We start from the raw sequence: 15,505 nt of genomic DNA, 5'->3' as shown, positions 1-15,505 counted from the left end.
GAGATTTTCGACCTAACTCATAAATTTGGCTAAAATGTTCAGCCTTACAAGTAAACATACAAAGGTAAATTATAACAATTCTGCATACTTAGCAATAAGGGCAGATCTATCAGCTCGCACTGTGTCAGGAATGAACTAGCAAGGTTACCGAAATACAGAGCATATAACTGAAAGCACCAGTAAGTGCTGTATGGGGTATGAAATATCGGTGCTCTTTGGTTGTATGGGATAGTATATATATTTAAGAACTAGAACTCCAAGGCACTCGAATTCTATAGTGAAAAGTTAAAAAGCCTTTATTGCATCACTGGCTTTATACGTTAAAACTCTTTTTCAGTTGATCAGCTGTTATTTCAGAGCGTTTCTCTTGTAATTTTTTTTTTCTTTTTTTTTGGAATGCAGATTCAGATCGATTAAGGTACAAATCACTTGTCTGATATGCCCATCATCAGGAGACACATCAAGGTGTTTTAATATGTTAATGTTTTGTCCTTTGTATTTCATTGCTACACAAAACTATTTTGCGAGGAGAGGAGCAGCAAACTCTCCAGAAATGTAAGGACTGTTGTTCCTGGTACCTCTGTCCTTTCTGTGGGTCTGAGATGTTCAAACCCACCATTTACTGGGTCACAGAAGAAGAGCAATATGGCACAAGGGCAAGTACTAAATAATGCTTTTAAGAAATTAAAAGCATTTAAATGTATACATTTTACTTGAAATGAAGTCATAGGAATAAATGTTTATTCTGTTCCTTCAAATATTAAAATTTACTGAAGCATAGAATTTTATAGAAGCATAAGCAAATCTTAATATTACATGGATTTCTAACAGAGGACTCTTTCACTAGAGTTCTTCATTTTTAAATGTCATTTAAAGGGCCAAACTGCTCCACACATTCACTGCGTCAGCTGCACATCCATTTTTATGAGGAAAAATAGTTTTCTAAAACACCTGGCCATGTGCGAGAGCAAAAAACCAAAGGTAACGGTTGTAGAGTTGAAATCAGAGGAGCGTTTACCTGCACCAGAGCTTCATCTGACTGCATCTGAGGCTGGCAGTACTGAGGAGATGCTGGTCCGTGAGGGACACAAAAGTCTGATCTCTGAAGGTGCTCAGAAAAATAGAAGAAAGGCAAACTTTAAGCTTTTCTATTTATAAAAATAAAAACATTTTTTTTTCTTTTTTTTATATTTACATACACTACTATTCCAGAGTATATATATATATATTTATCACAGCTTCCACTAAAATATTAATCAGCATAACTGTTTGTAATGTTGATAATGATAATAAATGTTTCTTGAGCATCAAATCAGCATATAAGAATGATTTCTGAAGGATAAAGTGTCAGTGAAAACTGGAATAATCTTTGGGGCCTTGTTTTGTCTGGATTTGTGACAAGCTGTGGAAATTGATATAAACATACACAACTCTATTTGCCCTGTGCTGTTACAGGGTTGGTTAAACATGCCTGAACCAGCTAAATAATGTCTTACTAGGCATACTAGAAACTTTCAGGCAGGTGTGTCGAGGCAAGTTGGTGCTAAACTCTGCAGGACACCGGCCCGCAGGACCGAGTTTGGAGACCCCTGCTGAGACTATCATTCCATCCAGTCACAGGATTTCAATCAAGTTTGATAATTTGAGTAAATTTTAGAGCACATTGTTTTCAGTTGTTGCCCATGTTTCAGAGTTTATTGCCTTCAGAATGGCTGGAAAGTCTGGTAATTTGTGGTCATTTCTCAAGTGACAGTGAACACTGGACTAATCGCTACTGAAAAAATATTAAAATAAAAAAGTTATTTTAAATGGAAATAATATTTCACAATCTTATTGTTTTTACTGTATTTTCAATCAAACAATTGCAGCCTTGGTAAGCATAAGAGTCTTATTTGAATAAGATTAATCTTACTGACTACAAATCAGACTATTTATTAGACTACTTTCTCTTTTTTGAAAAAGGTACTGTACTTGCTGTAGATGAAAACACACATGCACACACATTAAAGTTTTATTTATATAATGCTTTTCACAATGAACACAGGTGTGATGTCACGTCCCTTCACAGATCAGTTTGCTGGTTTATATGCTTAACTACAATAGAATCCTGATAGGGTTGCAGTGATGGGTGGGTCTCACGGTGGTTTTCTGGCCTGTCACCTGGTTGGTCATTATCCAGATTTCTACAGAGCATGTGCGACAAGAAACCTAGTGATCAACGCAGCCACACTGTTTAGAACCAGACAGTGATATTGTAGACTGGTAATTCACTCACATTTACATTGGTTAATAACCCAGTTATTAAAGATGAAAAGGTGTTTGCAGTGGCTGAAGGTGACTGTAATGGTGTCATGTGTTTATGCTGTCCCTTCAGGAGATTTTCCTCTGTTGTGCTTCAGTATGCTTTTGACCTGGTGCCCACATCACAGTCCCTCATTTCCATGCTGGAGAGGTCACCTATAATACATGCTGCACAGGTATACACACAAACACACACAAGCTGTTGAAATCCTTTGTTAGGTTTAACTCACTTCTGGGTACAAATCTGTCCCCATAACATGGTCAGAGAGGTGTACACTCACTTATACTTGCACACAAACACACAGGAATAGTGATTAGTATGTAGTATTTCTTTGTGTAGCATAAGCTTAATATCTAAATAGTAGATCTTAATATGGTCTGTGTACGTGTGTTTAGATCCGTGCTCCTCTGTTGTTGATGTTAGGTGGGAGAGACAGGAGAGTATCACCTCACCAGAGTCTGGAGCTCTACAGAGCACTCAAGAGCAGGAGCTCACCTGTCAGGTACAAACAAACAAACAAACACCTGCATTTAATAAACACACATATTATACTGATATCATTAGTCACTAGGCTGATATTGTTGATATTGGTCATTAATGGCATCTACAACAGCCTTGTCAATGGATAATAAACTTTTTCTTTTTGCAGAATATGATACAGTTTGAGATCAGGAAGATTATATTTTTTGTCTACAATTTTTTTTTTAATAAAGAAGTTGACTATGCTCACTAAGGATGCATTTATTTGATTGAAAATACAGTTAAAACATTTTGAAATATTTGTACAAATTCAAATAACTATGTTCTATTTTAAAATATTCTAAAATATAATTGATTCCTGTTATGATATAGCTGAATTTTCAACAGCTATTACTTCAGTCTTAAGTGTTACATGGTAATTCAGTTTGGTTGATTTGGAGATTTTTTTTTTTAGGATTTTTTGGTGAATAGATAGTTTAAAATAACAGCCATTTATTTGAAATAGAAATCTTTTGTAACATTAGAAATGTCATGTTTTATCAAGTGAATGCATCCTTGCTAAATTAAAGGTATTACTTTAAAATAAAATAAAAATCTTACAGACCCCAAATATATGAAACTGTATGTTGTATTAGTAAATTTTCAGTTAAATAAATGCTGATTTAATTTGGCTATGTTTGTCCTTGGCTGTTGAAACACCCACTGCAGTCAACCACTGAACACTATTCTGAAGTGTTCCGCCTGCTCTTTCTTTTTTTCATCTTTATCACACACACACTCTCTCTTTCTCTTTTTTTCTGTCTCTCAGGTTATTGTTGTACAGTGAAGAGGGTAATTTGCTGTCTAAAGTCAACACTCAGTATGACTACTTCCTCAACATTGCTCTGTGGTTTAAAGAACATTTAAAACTGACTCAACATTTCTCAGAAATGCATATGAAAATATTCAGCAGATGTTTTTTTTTGTCTGCAGATATTGTAATTGACATTCTTGCCGAAACTGTAAATGTCCACAAATGTTGCAGTGAAGCTGAAGTTACAGGTAAATGCAGGTCATTCTCCACTAGGGGACAGACCTGTCCACGTTAAATCAGCACTACTTTAATAAGGGGTTAAATGCCAAAGGATGAAGTGATTTAGAAATCAGAGCTCATGTACTGTCATACTGAACTTCTCTTTTTAGAGTCAGTATCTAAACATGCACACTCTTTTGTGAGATTTTCACTCTTCACTATGTTTTTAATGGACAGTAATGGTCTTGCCATTTATTCAGATCAAATATATTTTACTTTAAATACAAATACATGATGATTGTTTGTAGATTTAAAGTAGTTTGCTTATGAAAAAAGTACATGAAGGGTGGAAAGTAGAAGAGAAAAACAAATACCTGTTTTCTAGTTTCTGAAAAGTATCGCTAGAGATCTTCAACATTCCATATTCATAAACATGATAAGAGTTAGAAATGAGTGGTGTTCATTTTGGCCAATGTTTATGCACTTACATCCCGATGAACATGCTAGATTTGGTGGCAGCTGTACATGTGACTTTTGTGTCCATTTCACTAACAGCCACTTAATTCAATTCATTTCAATTCAAGTTTATTTGTATAGAGCTTTTTACGATTCAAATCATTACTTAAGAAAGGTATTAACCTCAAAGATTTCTTTGTCTCAGTTTATAGCAGCATTTTTGTCCTTACACTTAATCTCCAAATCCTCTTTGACAGATTCCTTCAGCTCTTGTGTTTCTGTCATGAACTTTTGATTTGCCATTTGAGCACCAGCCAGCTTTATGTTAGTGTTTTGTGGCCAATTGTAGCATGTGGATTTTCAATATTCTGTCAGTCTCACGGAGCAGATTGCTTTATAACCTGTTAAGATTGCATTGCTAATGACCCACAGAGAAAGAAGTAGAACACAACAGGTCACCTGAGACCACTGCCACGATGTGTGTGTGTGTGTGTGTGTGTGTGAGAGAGAAAGAAAGAAGGGTCTGTATTATTCACCCTTTGCTCTGGTTTGGTGTAGGTGTCTAGGCCTTGGGCAGGTCAAATATCATTAAAAGTCTTTACTCTCTGTCTCAGTTTGCCTAGATGCTGGATGACATGTTCATAAAGGAAGATTAAAGAGCAAGGCAGAATTTGAGAATAAACACAAACACCCAAAAAACAGAAAAACCATTGCCAGGAGGTGAAAAGCAGATACAAAGCAGAAGCAGATAGGGAGAAAAATCTGAGTTAAAGCTTTCACTGGGGTAAAATGAGCCACAGCTTCGTTGGTGCTCTCATGAGCTGTGATGGGACACATTAAATGAAAACACAATAGTTGATGATGGCTCAAGCATTTTTTTCCCCCAGAATGCTTGGAGTTGGGTAAGAAACAGTAGGCCTGGGGTACATTGAATCAACAGCAATAAATATGACTAAAATATGAAATATGAATAAATAGTGAATCTATTTGAGTTGGCAGAATAACACAGCATAAACTACATCCTTCAGACATTTTTGTTATACTTTGTTTCATGTTGCCTCAGTTGCTTTTGGATATTAAAAGTCTTATATAAGCTGTTTCCTTTGATCCCTTTTTAAAGATCTTCAAACTTATACAACAACTCTGTTTTGTTTTCAACAGAATTCGATTCAAATTCGAGAAAGGGTGAATAAGGAGGGACAGAACTGACCAGTCATACCCATTAAAGAGAGAATATACAAATGGTTGCTCGTGTGTGGTTATCAGTGTGTTTAGACAGAAGTGAGTAGAGGAGATTCAACAAGAGTATTTCCACCTGCTAGTGATTTAGTGTGTTGCATAGGAAATGTGATACTGCTTAGTTTGAGGGATGTGAGTGATATGAGTTTGTGCAAGCCTGAAAACATTACTATACTTTCATAGGGCGTAAAGGATGTGTTTGTGGTTATGTGTTCAGGGGGCCGGAGGCTAATTGACTTTTGGGGTAATTAGCATGTCGTTGAAAATCATTAATTTTACTCACTTTTCCTCCCTCATGCTTCCATTCGTGGGCCGGTCTGCAGCGCTCTGCTCAGTTGTCACTGTAATGGAGTCCATTAGCTGCCCCTGGCATGGGAGGTGATCAGTCAGAGAGTAAACTGGGTAAAAAGGCCAAAACTGTCACCAAACAACTTAAGCTAATAGCGTCACCACTTTACTTGATGAAATGTGTTTAACACGCTCTCATGCTTCACTTTTCTCCCTCCATCCCTCAGATAAACACACATGACCAACACCCATATATTCCAGTCTCTCCTCTCTGTCGTCCTCTGTCATTTTTTCTTTCCACTGCTCCCTCCTTTCCACCGTTTTGCCATTTAACTTCTTGGGAGTGATGGTGCTGGAGAATATTAGGTCACTTATAAAGAACTGACATTTCCTTTCAGAATTTGAATGTTATGACTTGGCTTTAAGGTGAGACGGGGTTCTGAAACACTGTGTGTGTTCTGCAAGCAACAACAAATCCAGCAATTCACCAGTGAGCAAAGAAAAAAAAATCTGTCTGATTTTGTACGTGCTCACTTAGAACTGGACTATGTTCAGAATAGAACACTAATATACTGTGTACAGTACACTGAATCCTGCCTATTACTAAAAATAGCATGTGACAGTTAATATTTCAAATATTATGCAGTGAAGTACAGTAATATGCATTGTTTTTTCATTCTTTGGCTGTGTCTTAATTGAGAGGCTGCATTCAAAAACCGAATGCATCACAGTGGCACAATTTCAAAGCCTTCCTCAAACGCAGCCTTGAAATGCGTCCTTCGTTTCCCAGGCCATGAAGGATACAACAAATGGATCAGTCGTGGACCAAACTATCCCCAGATTCATAGTGACGAGGAGATTTCCCCCTTTCATGTAAAAGGGCTTTGAGTACCCAAAAAAGTTCTATATAAATGTAATGAATTTATTATTATTATTGCGTATCAGTGACGACAGGATGTACATATATTATATATATATATAAACAACAGACAAACAAAACGCCTGTTTCTGTCAGGTGTCTGAATGAAAGTGTCTTTTTATGTTTAGTTCTGTAATTGATTAAATTGCATTAATTTATCATTTATGACTAGCCTATATAAATGACTATAAATGAATCTTCTGTGTGTGTGTAATTATGATTGCATTAATAGCAGTTCTTTTGCTCTGTTTGTTTTAACTGAGTCAGTAGATCACTTATTTTTCTGCCCTTGGCTTCATCGTGAGCACCGCAGTCTTAGCGGTTATTGTGGTGGGATGTTTTTCCCTCCCATATCTATGTCTCAGTCCAGAGGATGCTGCTTATCCAATACTAGATGGTTTTGGCTCTACATGACAGAGTTTCTCTTATATTTACATGCCCGGAAGGTAGGATATGTCTCTCTGTGTCCATTTCTAGTTATTAAATGTGTGCTTGAGGGAGATGGAGCAATTCTGCTCTATAGTGTAGGGTTCAAACCAAAGACTTTTTGTAAACCCAGATTTGTGATACCTCACCCTGGCATCAACCCTGTCGTATGTGTATTTGTGTGTGGTGTTTTGGAGTTAAATATTTTGACTGCAGTGAAAACACTAGTGCCATGGTATCATATGACCACACCAATAGTTGATACATACCACTGCAGTGAATTAATACCATATTCATGCCATTTGGTATTTCTGTTTTTGACCAAAGCTCTATATATTAATCCAGCATTTTTTTGAGCTCCTGTCACTCTGTCCTATAGTTTTCTGCATATATTTAAACACTGTTCAGTTCATGTCCTTTGTTCAGTTTTAAATGTTTAGGCTGATAAACAGTCCTAATGAGTGTGAACGCAATCTCCCTTTAGTCAGAGGCCTGCCTCTAATCACAGTAACAAACAGAGACAGACCGGCTATAATGTTTGCCACATGTTCCTGATCACAGATCTGCAGGAATTACGCCATAATCCTAATTCAAATGACCACAACTCTCAGATTGAATTGCTGCTTTACACTGGTGAAGTCACAGCACTGCTCATGGCACTGTAAACTTAATTCAGCTCTGAGGCACATTTAAACAGTTATATATACAATATACCTTATACTCTATGTACTTTAGCCATGTAATTTGCATCCCAGTTTGTTATTATCCTGTCTTTCACATATAGGCTACATTTTGACAGAATAGGAGTATGCTGCATTCTGCACAGAACATATTCTGGGGTTATTTTATTTAACAAAAAACAAACAAACAAAAAAAAAAACAATGTAACACAGTTCTTTCGTGGGAAGTAGGAGGCGGGAACCGGCAGACAATCAAATAAGATTTTAATTACAAAATAAACACAAAACAGCGCGTCAGCCCCTCACGGACGACTGACGCGCACAAATAAAAACCAAACACAACTAAAACCCAGGCCTGGTCCTCTCTCGTCCTTCACTGTCGTCGCTCCGGTTTTATATCCTTCCATCTCCGCCGTGGGACTCGAGACCGGTGGGTCGAGCAGGTGTCGCTCATCTCCAATCACTCCACCGGCCTCACCCCGTTCCCACGGCTCTCGGCTCCGCCCCACTCGTCACAAACAACAACAACAAAAAAACATGCAGAACAACATTTCTGGCATCTAGCTGACAGGAATGAATATGATTATTTTGTAGTTTAAATCCAATTTGAAATATAAAATAATTAGTTACAAGCATTTAAAAAATGGGTTATATTTATAATATAATTAAAATTCTTTTTTATTTCTAAAAATATATATTTTTAAATATATATATATAATTACTTATTAGTTAGAAGCATGTTATATGATATGACAAATTAAGAATTTTTATTTATTTATAATATTAAAACAATATTTATTATTATTGTTAATACTATTTAAAATGTTTTAGTTTAGTACATTGTTAGTATGTTGTTTTGGCAAATATAGCATGTTATCCTAGCTGTCCTAGCTATCCTAGTGTCTATCAAGTAAAATTTTCCCGGACTTCCCAGCTGCTCTCTCTCTCTGAAGGACAGCTGTGTGATAAAGTAAGATTGTTCTAACAGTTTTTTTTTAAAGCTTAACGGTAGCAGTTCTGTTGTTTTAGTAGGAGGAGTATAAATATCAGTGTTGGAATGTTTGAATGATTTAGAAAAGCGCTCACTAGAAGACTGAGTTTGAGGGTTTCAAAGGCCTTCTAAAATTGTTCTTTCTCTAAATGCTATCAGTCAGTGTCAGACTGCACATGGGCTGTATGTTTCTATAGCCTGATTCTACACACCTACCCACCTATTGTACACAATTCATCACTGGTCAAAAGGTTTTTAACCGAATGCATCCTTGAATACACATCCTTTCTCTTTCATTCACTTCATCCCTTTTAATCTGCCAGTTTTTTCAATACCAAAAAATGTTTTGGTATTGAACTCTCTCCAGCCCTTCATCACTCGCCCTCGATCAGCTCCTTTCAGTCCATGTTTTGCTGCTTTACTCAGATCAGTGAGGGGCCCACCATTCTCTCTCTCTCTCTCTCTCTCTCTCTCTCTGATGAGGTGTTGTGTCATTAAAGTTCTCTTTCCCAGGAGGCCAAAATCTTGAAGTGTGTTCTGAATGTTACTCTCTGAATAGAATCTTTTTAATCTCAGGTCTTCCTCTGCTGAGAACTCAGATAGTCTTCTGAATCCACCAAGACACCAATTGGACTTCAAAAACAGCTCAATGTGGATTTCAATGGGAAAAGTTTGTGGGTTTGTCATAGGCTTTGCAAAAGGAGTTATTAAAGTATTTGGCAGCACAAACAATATTCAATTGACATGCAATAATAATAATAATAATTATATGACCTCTTTCAGGGTGTCTTGGTGAAGTTAAAGCCGTCAGGCAGGGTGCGTTTGCAGTATGGTGTTAGCTATGATAAAACTATAAGAAAATACAGTGATCTGGATTTGGCTGGGTGCCTTTTTAGTAGGATCCCATCTCTCTCAATCAAGTCTGCAGTCCCACAAAAACACATTACTTTCAGCAGCTTAGATACCCAAACAAGGCAGAGACAAGAACAGCAGAGAAAAAGAAAGCCAGAGGGGATTAAAACAGAAGAGAACATAAAGAAGGTCAATCATAAAAAGATATACCCTTCCTTCACCAACTAACACAATTCACTTAGCACCCCGTCAAGCAACCCTCACTCTAATAAATCAGTAGGCAGAATGAACAACCACAGAAAAGACGAACCAATGTGTTCTCAATTAGCCGCCTCCTGAGGAGCAAGAGAGGGAAGGAAAATGGTGATGGGTGAGACAGGGGACGTCCTGAAAAGAGAACGAGAGGATGTAGAGGTGATGCTTTGCCCCAGATGATTTATGATTAATGGTTTAATTATCTGCTTTTGAAGCTTAACAAAGACCATCTGGAACTAAATGTGCATCCCAGCTAGAGAAAAGCAAGACAGTACATCTGACAAGCTGATCTCTCTCTCTCTGCTTGGTAGATCAGTTAAAAACAGGAAGTGGGCCGGTGGCTATATTGTCTGTTGCTCTCACTCGCTTTCTTTCCTCTTTGACATTCTCAATTCTCTTCTTTCAGCATAATCCACTATTCATCGCTCCATTCAAACCGAAATCCCACACTGCACAGTCATGGACACATAGACACACTCACTGTGAATATATTAGAAAGAAATGCCTCAACTCTCACATCACCATTCGGTTTGTTTGGTGTGGGGCTCAAAGTGAGTGAAATTTAATTTGTGTATGTGTGTGTTCTCTGTCTTTTGAATAAAAACTGCAAACATTACTTGGGCATCTATGGTCTTTAACCTATACTGAGATCCACAGTGGGCTGTGGGTTTGGGATGAGATACTTTGGAATACTGATATTTTAGAGAGAGTTTTGAAAAACAATTTATTTCCACACAATTATTAATAAGCACAATTGTTTTCACCATTAATAATAAAAAGACATATTTCTTAAGCATCAAATCAGCATATTAGAAGGATTTCTAAAGAATCATGTGACTGAAGACTGGAGTAATGACTTCTGAAAATTCAGTTAAATATTATTTTAAACTGTAATACTAATTCACAATATTAATGTTACTGTGTTTTTGATCAAATAAATGAGGCCTTGAGCATGCTCTTCTTTCAAAAACATCCAAATAGCAACCACATTAAAATGACAAAAGAAAAGATTAATTTCTAGTTCATCTGAAACATTGGGAGCACAAAGGAGGGTTTTTCTGTTAAAATATTTTAGTTTCAGCATGTTTGCATTGTGAAATCAGATTCAGATATCGCAGAATTAATCAATCTTTCCATGGCATGCACACATATATTCCAGTACATACTCATGCATCGCCTGTGCTGACATCTTCATAATTCATGCATCTCTGGTTTGTCTTTCTGTCAGCAGTGAAAATGCTGGTGTCGTATTCAGGTTAATTATGTGCGTGTGAGAGGAAGACACTTGCTTCATGCTCTACTGTCATGAGTGAAAGACTGTGAGTCCTTAAAACCAAGCATCGTCGCGGGATAGGGGTCATGATCCTTGACCTTGGAGTTGTCCAAGTTGTCGTCTCCTTTCCAAACACAAAAAGCAGAGCACAAACCAGCCTTGTACCAAGAGAGGTACTCTCTCTCACTGTATCCTTGCAGAGCTTCTAACAGACAGCGGATATTAAAGGAAACAGTTAAAACAGTTCAGGAAACCCATTTGATACTACACTCCCAGAAAAAAGGTCCAAAAGCTGTCATTAGGGAGATACCTTTTTAGAAGGTACACTTTTGTACCTTATTTACCTCTAAAGTGCATTTTAGTACAAGGTACATATTATTTATTTATATATATAGGTACCTAAAGTCTGCAATTAGTATCTAAAGCAGGGGTCTCCAACCTTTTTGTGAGTGAGGGCTCCCTGAAGGGATAAAATAGTCTTGAGGGCTACTTGTTTGATATAGGCACACACACACGCACACACACACACACACACACACACACACACACACACACACACACACACACACACAGTTTCAAGTTTTGAAAAATACAACAACAAACATTAATATTGTTAAATATTATGACTATTGAATATAAGACAAGTTTTTGTTGTCCTAAAAATAGGCGTTTTTGTCCTAAAAAATGGGGGGTCGTCTTATATTCGCGATATAGACAAAATCACAGGGGGAAAGGGAGAAAGAACAACGGCATAAATATGAAATAGTGCAGGGCCGGCCCTGACCAATTTGCTGCCCTAGGCAAGATTTTACCTGGCGCCCCATGCATCACAGCCCATTTCACCCTGTCATTGTGTTCATGATTTAGCATATATATATATATATATATATATATATATATATATATATATATATATATATATATATATATACATACACACACACACACACACACACACACACACACACACATTACAGCAGAACTGTTTCCAACACTCATAATAAATCATCATATTAGAATGATTTCTAAAGGATCATGTGATAGACTGGATGTCACATGTGACACTGAAGAATGGAGTAATGATGCTGAAAATTCAGCTTTTCATCACAGAAATAAATGATAATTTAAAGTATAATAAATTGAAAACAAGTTATTTTAAATTGTAATAATATATCACAATATTACATTTTTTCTGTATTTTTGATCAAATAAATGCAGGCTTGATGAGCAGAAGAAACTTCTTTCAAAAACATTAAAAATAGTAATGTTTCCAAACTTTTGGCCTGTACTGTATCCCCCCAAAACTGCACAACAGTCAAAATCACAGTCTGGGGACTCAGAACTCAGAACAACTGCTAACATTAAGTTTAAGGTAAAAATAACTGCCATGAAATTATAGTATCTTACTCCTATGCAATAAATTGTTCTTTCACTACATCTCTTTACCTCTGTCTTTATCCTCTTCTCTTCTTTTTGGCACTGTATCTATCGCAGACTATGCTCATTTATAATGTGTCATGTAAATTCGGCCTTCCGTCACAATCAGGAAACTTTCACAGTGTCTAGAACTGGCGCGAGCTGCCAGGCCCGTTTCTACGAGCTGTGTGTTAACAAAAGCAGTGCTGTCTACATTGTATGCGGCGTCGGGCACGCTACACAACAAATTACCAACAACTGATCGTGCGCGCGCTCTGTTTTTGACGCACTTCAAGCACTCGATGGGCGGGGAAAGATTGAAGAGCCGGACTTTTTTTTTTTTTTTTTTGCTTTATTTGGTAGTATTTCGAATTAATGGTTTTTAAATAGTAGCCTATTATAAAAAAAAAAAAAACTCATTCTGGCGCCGAGTGGCGCCCTTAGCATTTGCCTATACCGCCTATGCCGCGGGCCGGCCCTGAAATAGTGACTGAATTATATAATTTACATACTTGCATGTAAAATTAGAAAAGCAACATAATATCTGTGTTTAACTAAATTAAAACGCTGCTCCTCTGCCGCGCGATACGCAGAGAGAACAGGAGAGGTGCGCGCACGAGACGCAGAGCGAGCGAGAGAGAGAGACAGAGAGAGACAGAGAGGTGCACGCGCGAGACGAAGAGCGAGCGAGAGAGAGAGAGAGAGAGAGAGGTGCGCGCACGAGACGCAGAGAGAGAGAGAGATAGAGAGACGTGCAGATTCTAAATATTTTAAATAATTGAATTATTTTATTATGTTTTAATGGTATATGAAATGTCACCAATAGTTATTTTCTCATTTTATAACATTATCATAAAAAAAAAATAATGAAAGATTACAATTCAGGCTATTTATAGAAGGTGCTCGGTGGGCGACTCAGAGACTCCACGGGCACCACGTTGGAGACCACTGATCTAAAGGGTGTTGTATTAGTACCTTTCCAAAGGGTGCCACTACTCCCCTAGTGACAGCTTTTGAATCTTTTTTTTTTCCTGAGAGATTATATAGACATTGCAAGTAAATTGCTGCGGAAGTGTATATTGCTAAATCAAACTTTACTTTTAATTTTTTTGTCAATTATGTGATCCTGAAAACCAAGATAAGCTTCTTTCAGGATGTTTTTCTTATAAAATGTCTCAGAATGTCCTGTTTTTTATATATGTATATCAACTTTTCAAATGTACATTCTTGAGGTGAAACACCATATGATAATGCTGGACTGATTGTGGAATTTGTAATGGAAAATAAAAGATATCATATTTGGAAATGTGTTTATGTGGGAGAGGAATTCATGGGTGAATTTGCACTGTTTTCTATTTTATGCTTGTTAATTTGAAAGCATTTCTGTAGATTAGCTTTGAATGCTGCTAATTAGCAGGGTTACCGTAGCACCCGTTTCAGAGAAATATGAGTTACATGCTTGTTTTTGTTAGGGCTTTGGGATAAGCAGTGCATGAGCACATCACAGACATGCCGCTTGACAGCGCTGCACAGCTCTGCTGCACTACAATCCATGCTTGCCATCTGATCTTTTTAATAAAAGGGATAGATAACACAAATGTTAATGACATAATCATTGTCATGATTTACTCACCACCAGGTTGCTGCAAATCTTTTTCTTCCAGACTGGTGACTGACATGACAATGAATGGCGACTGAAGTGTTTAAAGGGTTGGTTCACCCAAAATTGAAAATTATGTCACACAGTTTCAATGGAGGGACTGAGAGCTCTCGGACTAAATCTAAAATATCTTAAACTGTGTTCTGAAGATAAATGGAGGTCTTAATGGTTTGGAACGACATGAGGGTGAGTTATTAATGACATAATTTTCATTTTTGGGTGAACTAACGTTTCAAAAAGGATGCAAAACAACTTAAAAGTATCATGAAAGTGATCTACTAGTCTAGTGTTCTGTCTTTCAAGTCTTCTGAATTCATATGACTGTTCTAGCTGTGACTGCTGTGAATGAATCATTGAGTCAGTGAGAAGAACTGGATCAGAAAAAGAACTGAATCGAAAAGATCTGATTCAAACAAATAATTCACTTTGCAGTTGGTCATTGGTGCTTCTGTGGTGAATGTCTTTTCTTTTTTGTGTCCCACAGAAGAAAATAAGTCATACAGGTTTTAGAATAACATAAGGGTGAGTAAATGATGACAGAAGTTTCATTTTTAGGTGAACATTCATTTTAAGAACAGATTCTGTGACAGGATACTGTCATGATGAAACCAGGATTACACCAAGAGATGAAATATGGCCAGATGGAAGGTGTTAAGAAGATAGGTAAAGCCTGACTGTATTTCTGCTTGCTACGAGATTTCATCCCTTTTTGCTGGTTAGCATTGCTTTCTCTTACTTTCTCTCATTCAGACGTTTGAAACCTCATCCTATGGCTCACAGCTTCACTCAACATACCTTCCATCTTTCCTTTCATCTCTCCATCTCTCATCCCCTCATTTCCCTCACCATTATTTGTGGATCATTTCTGTTTTTCCTTTTCTTTGCTCTCCCCCTCTGCTTTCTGTTCAGGCGAGCTGGAAGGAGACTCCCAGTTCCTTCATGGAGGTCCTGCAGCTCGTGGCTCTCCTCAGGGTTTCCGGGCTCAGGATTTTGTAATGTTGGGAGACTTGTTTTCCCTGTATGATGCTTTGGGGCCACTGAGTGTTTCAGGGTCCACTAAACTTTCAAGAGGGCCCCATTCTAGCATGAAGACCTACACACACACACACACACACACACACAGTCTTCCTGACTGCTAAACACCTGTTTGTAATAGTATGTGTTCGAATATTTACATTTAGAGACAGGGGTTTGAACTTAGTTTGGATTTAGCCTTTAGTCTGTTTTATCTAATTTGTTTTTCACTGGTTCTCTTA

At 37.3% G+C, this 15,505-nt stretch overlaps 1 pseudogene; it reads left to right on the top strand.

Annotated features, from left to right (window-relative positions):
• Positions 1–957: 957 nt before the first annotated feature.
• LOC132114935 (acylamino-acid-releasing enzyme-like) lies at positions 958–15,245 on the top strand (annotated as a pseudogene).
• Positions 15,246–15,505: the final 260 nt, after the last annotated feature.

This window comes from Carassius carassius, chromosome 34 (assembly GCF_963082965.1).
Source record: "Carassius carassius chromosome 34, fCarCar2.1, whole genome shotgun sequence".
In the NCBI taxonomy this organism is placed as follows: domain Eukaryota; kingdom Metazoa; phylum Chordata; class Actinopteri; order Cypriniformes; family Cyprinidae; genus Carassius; species Carassius carassius.
The sequence above is the reverse complement of the archived record's forward strand: the minus strand, read 5'-3'. Positions and strand labels throughout refer to the sequence as shown.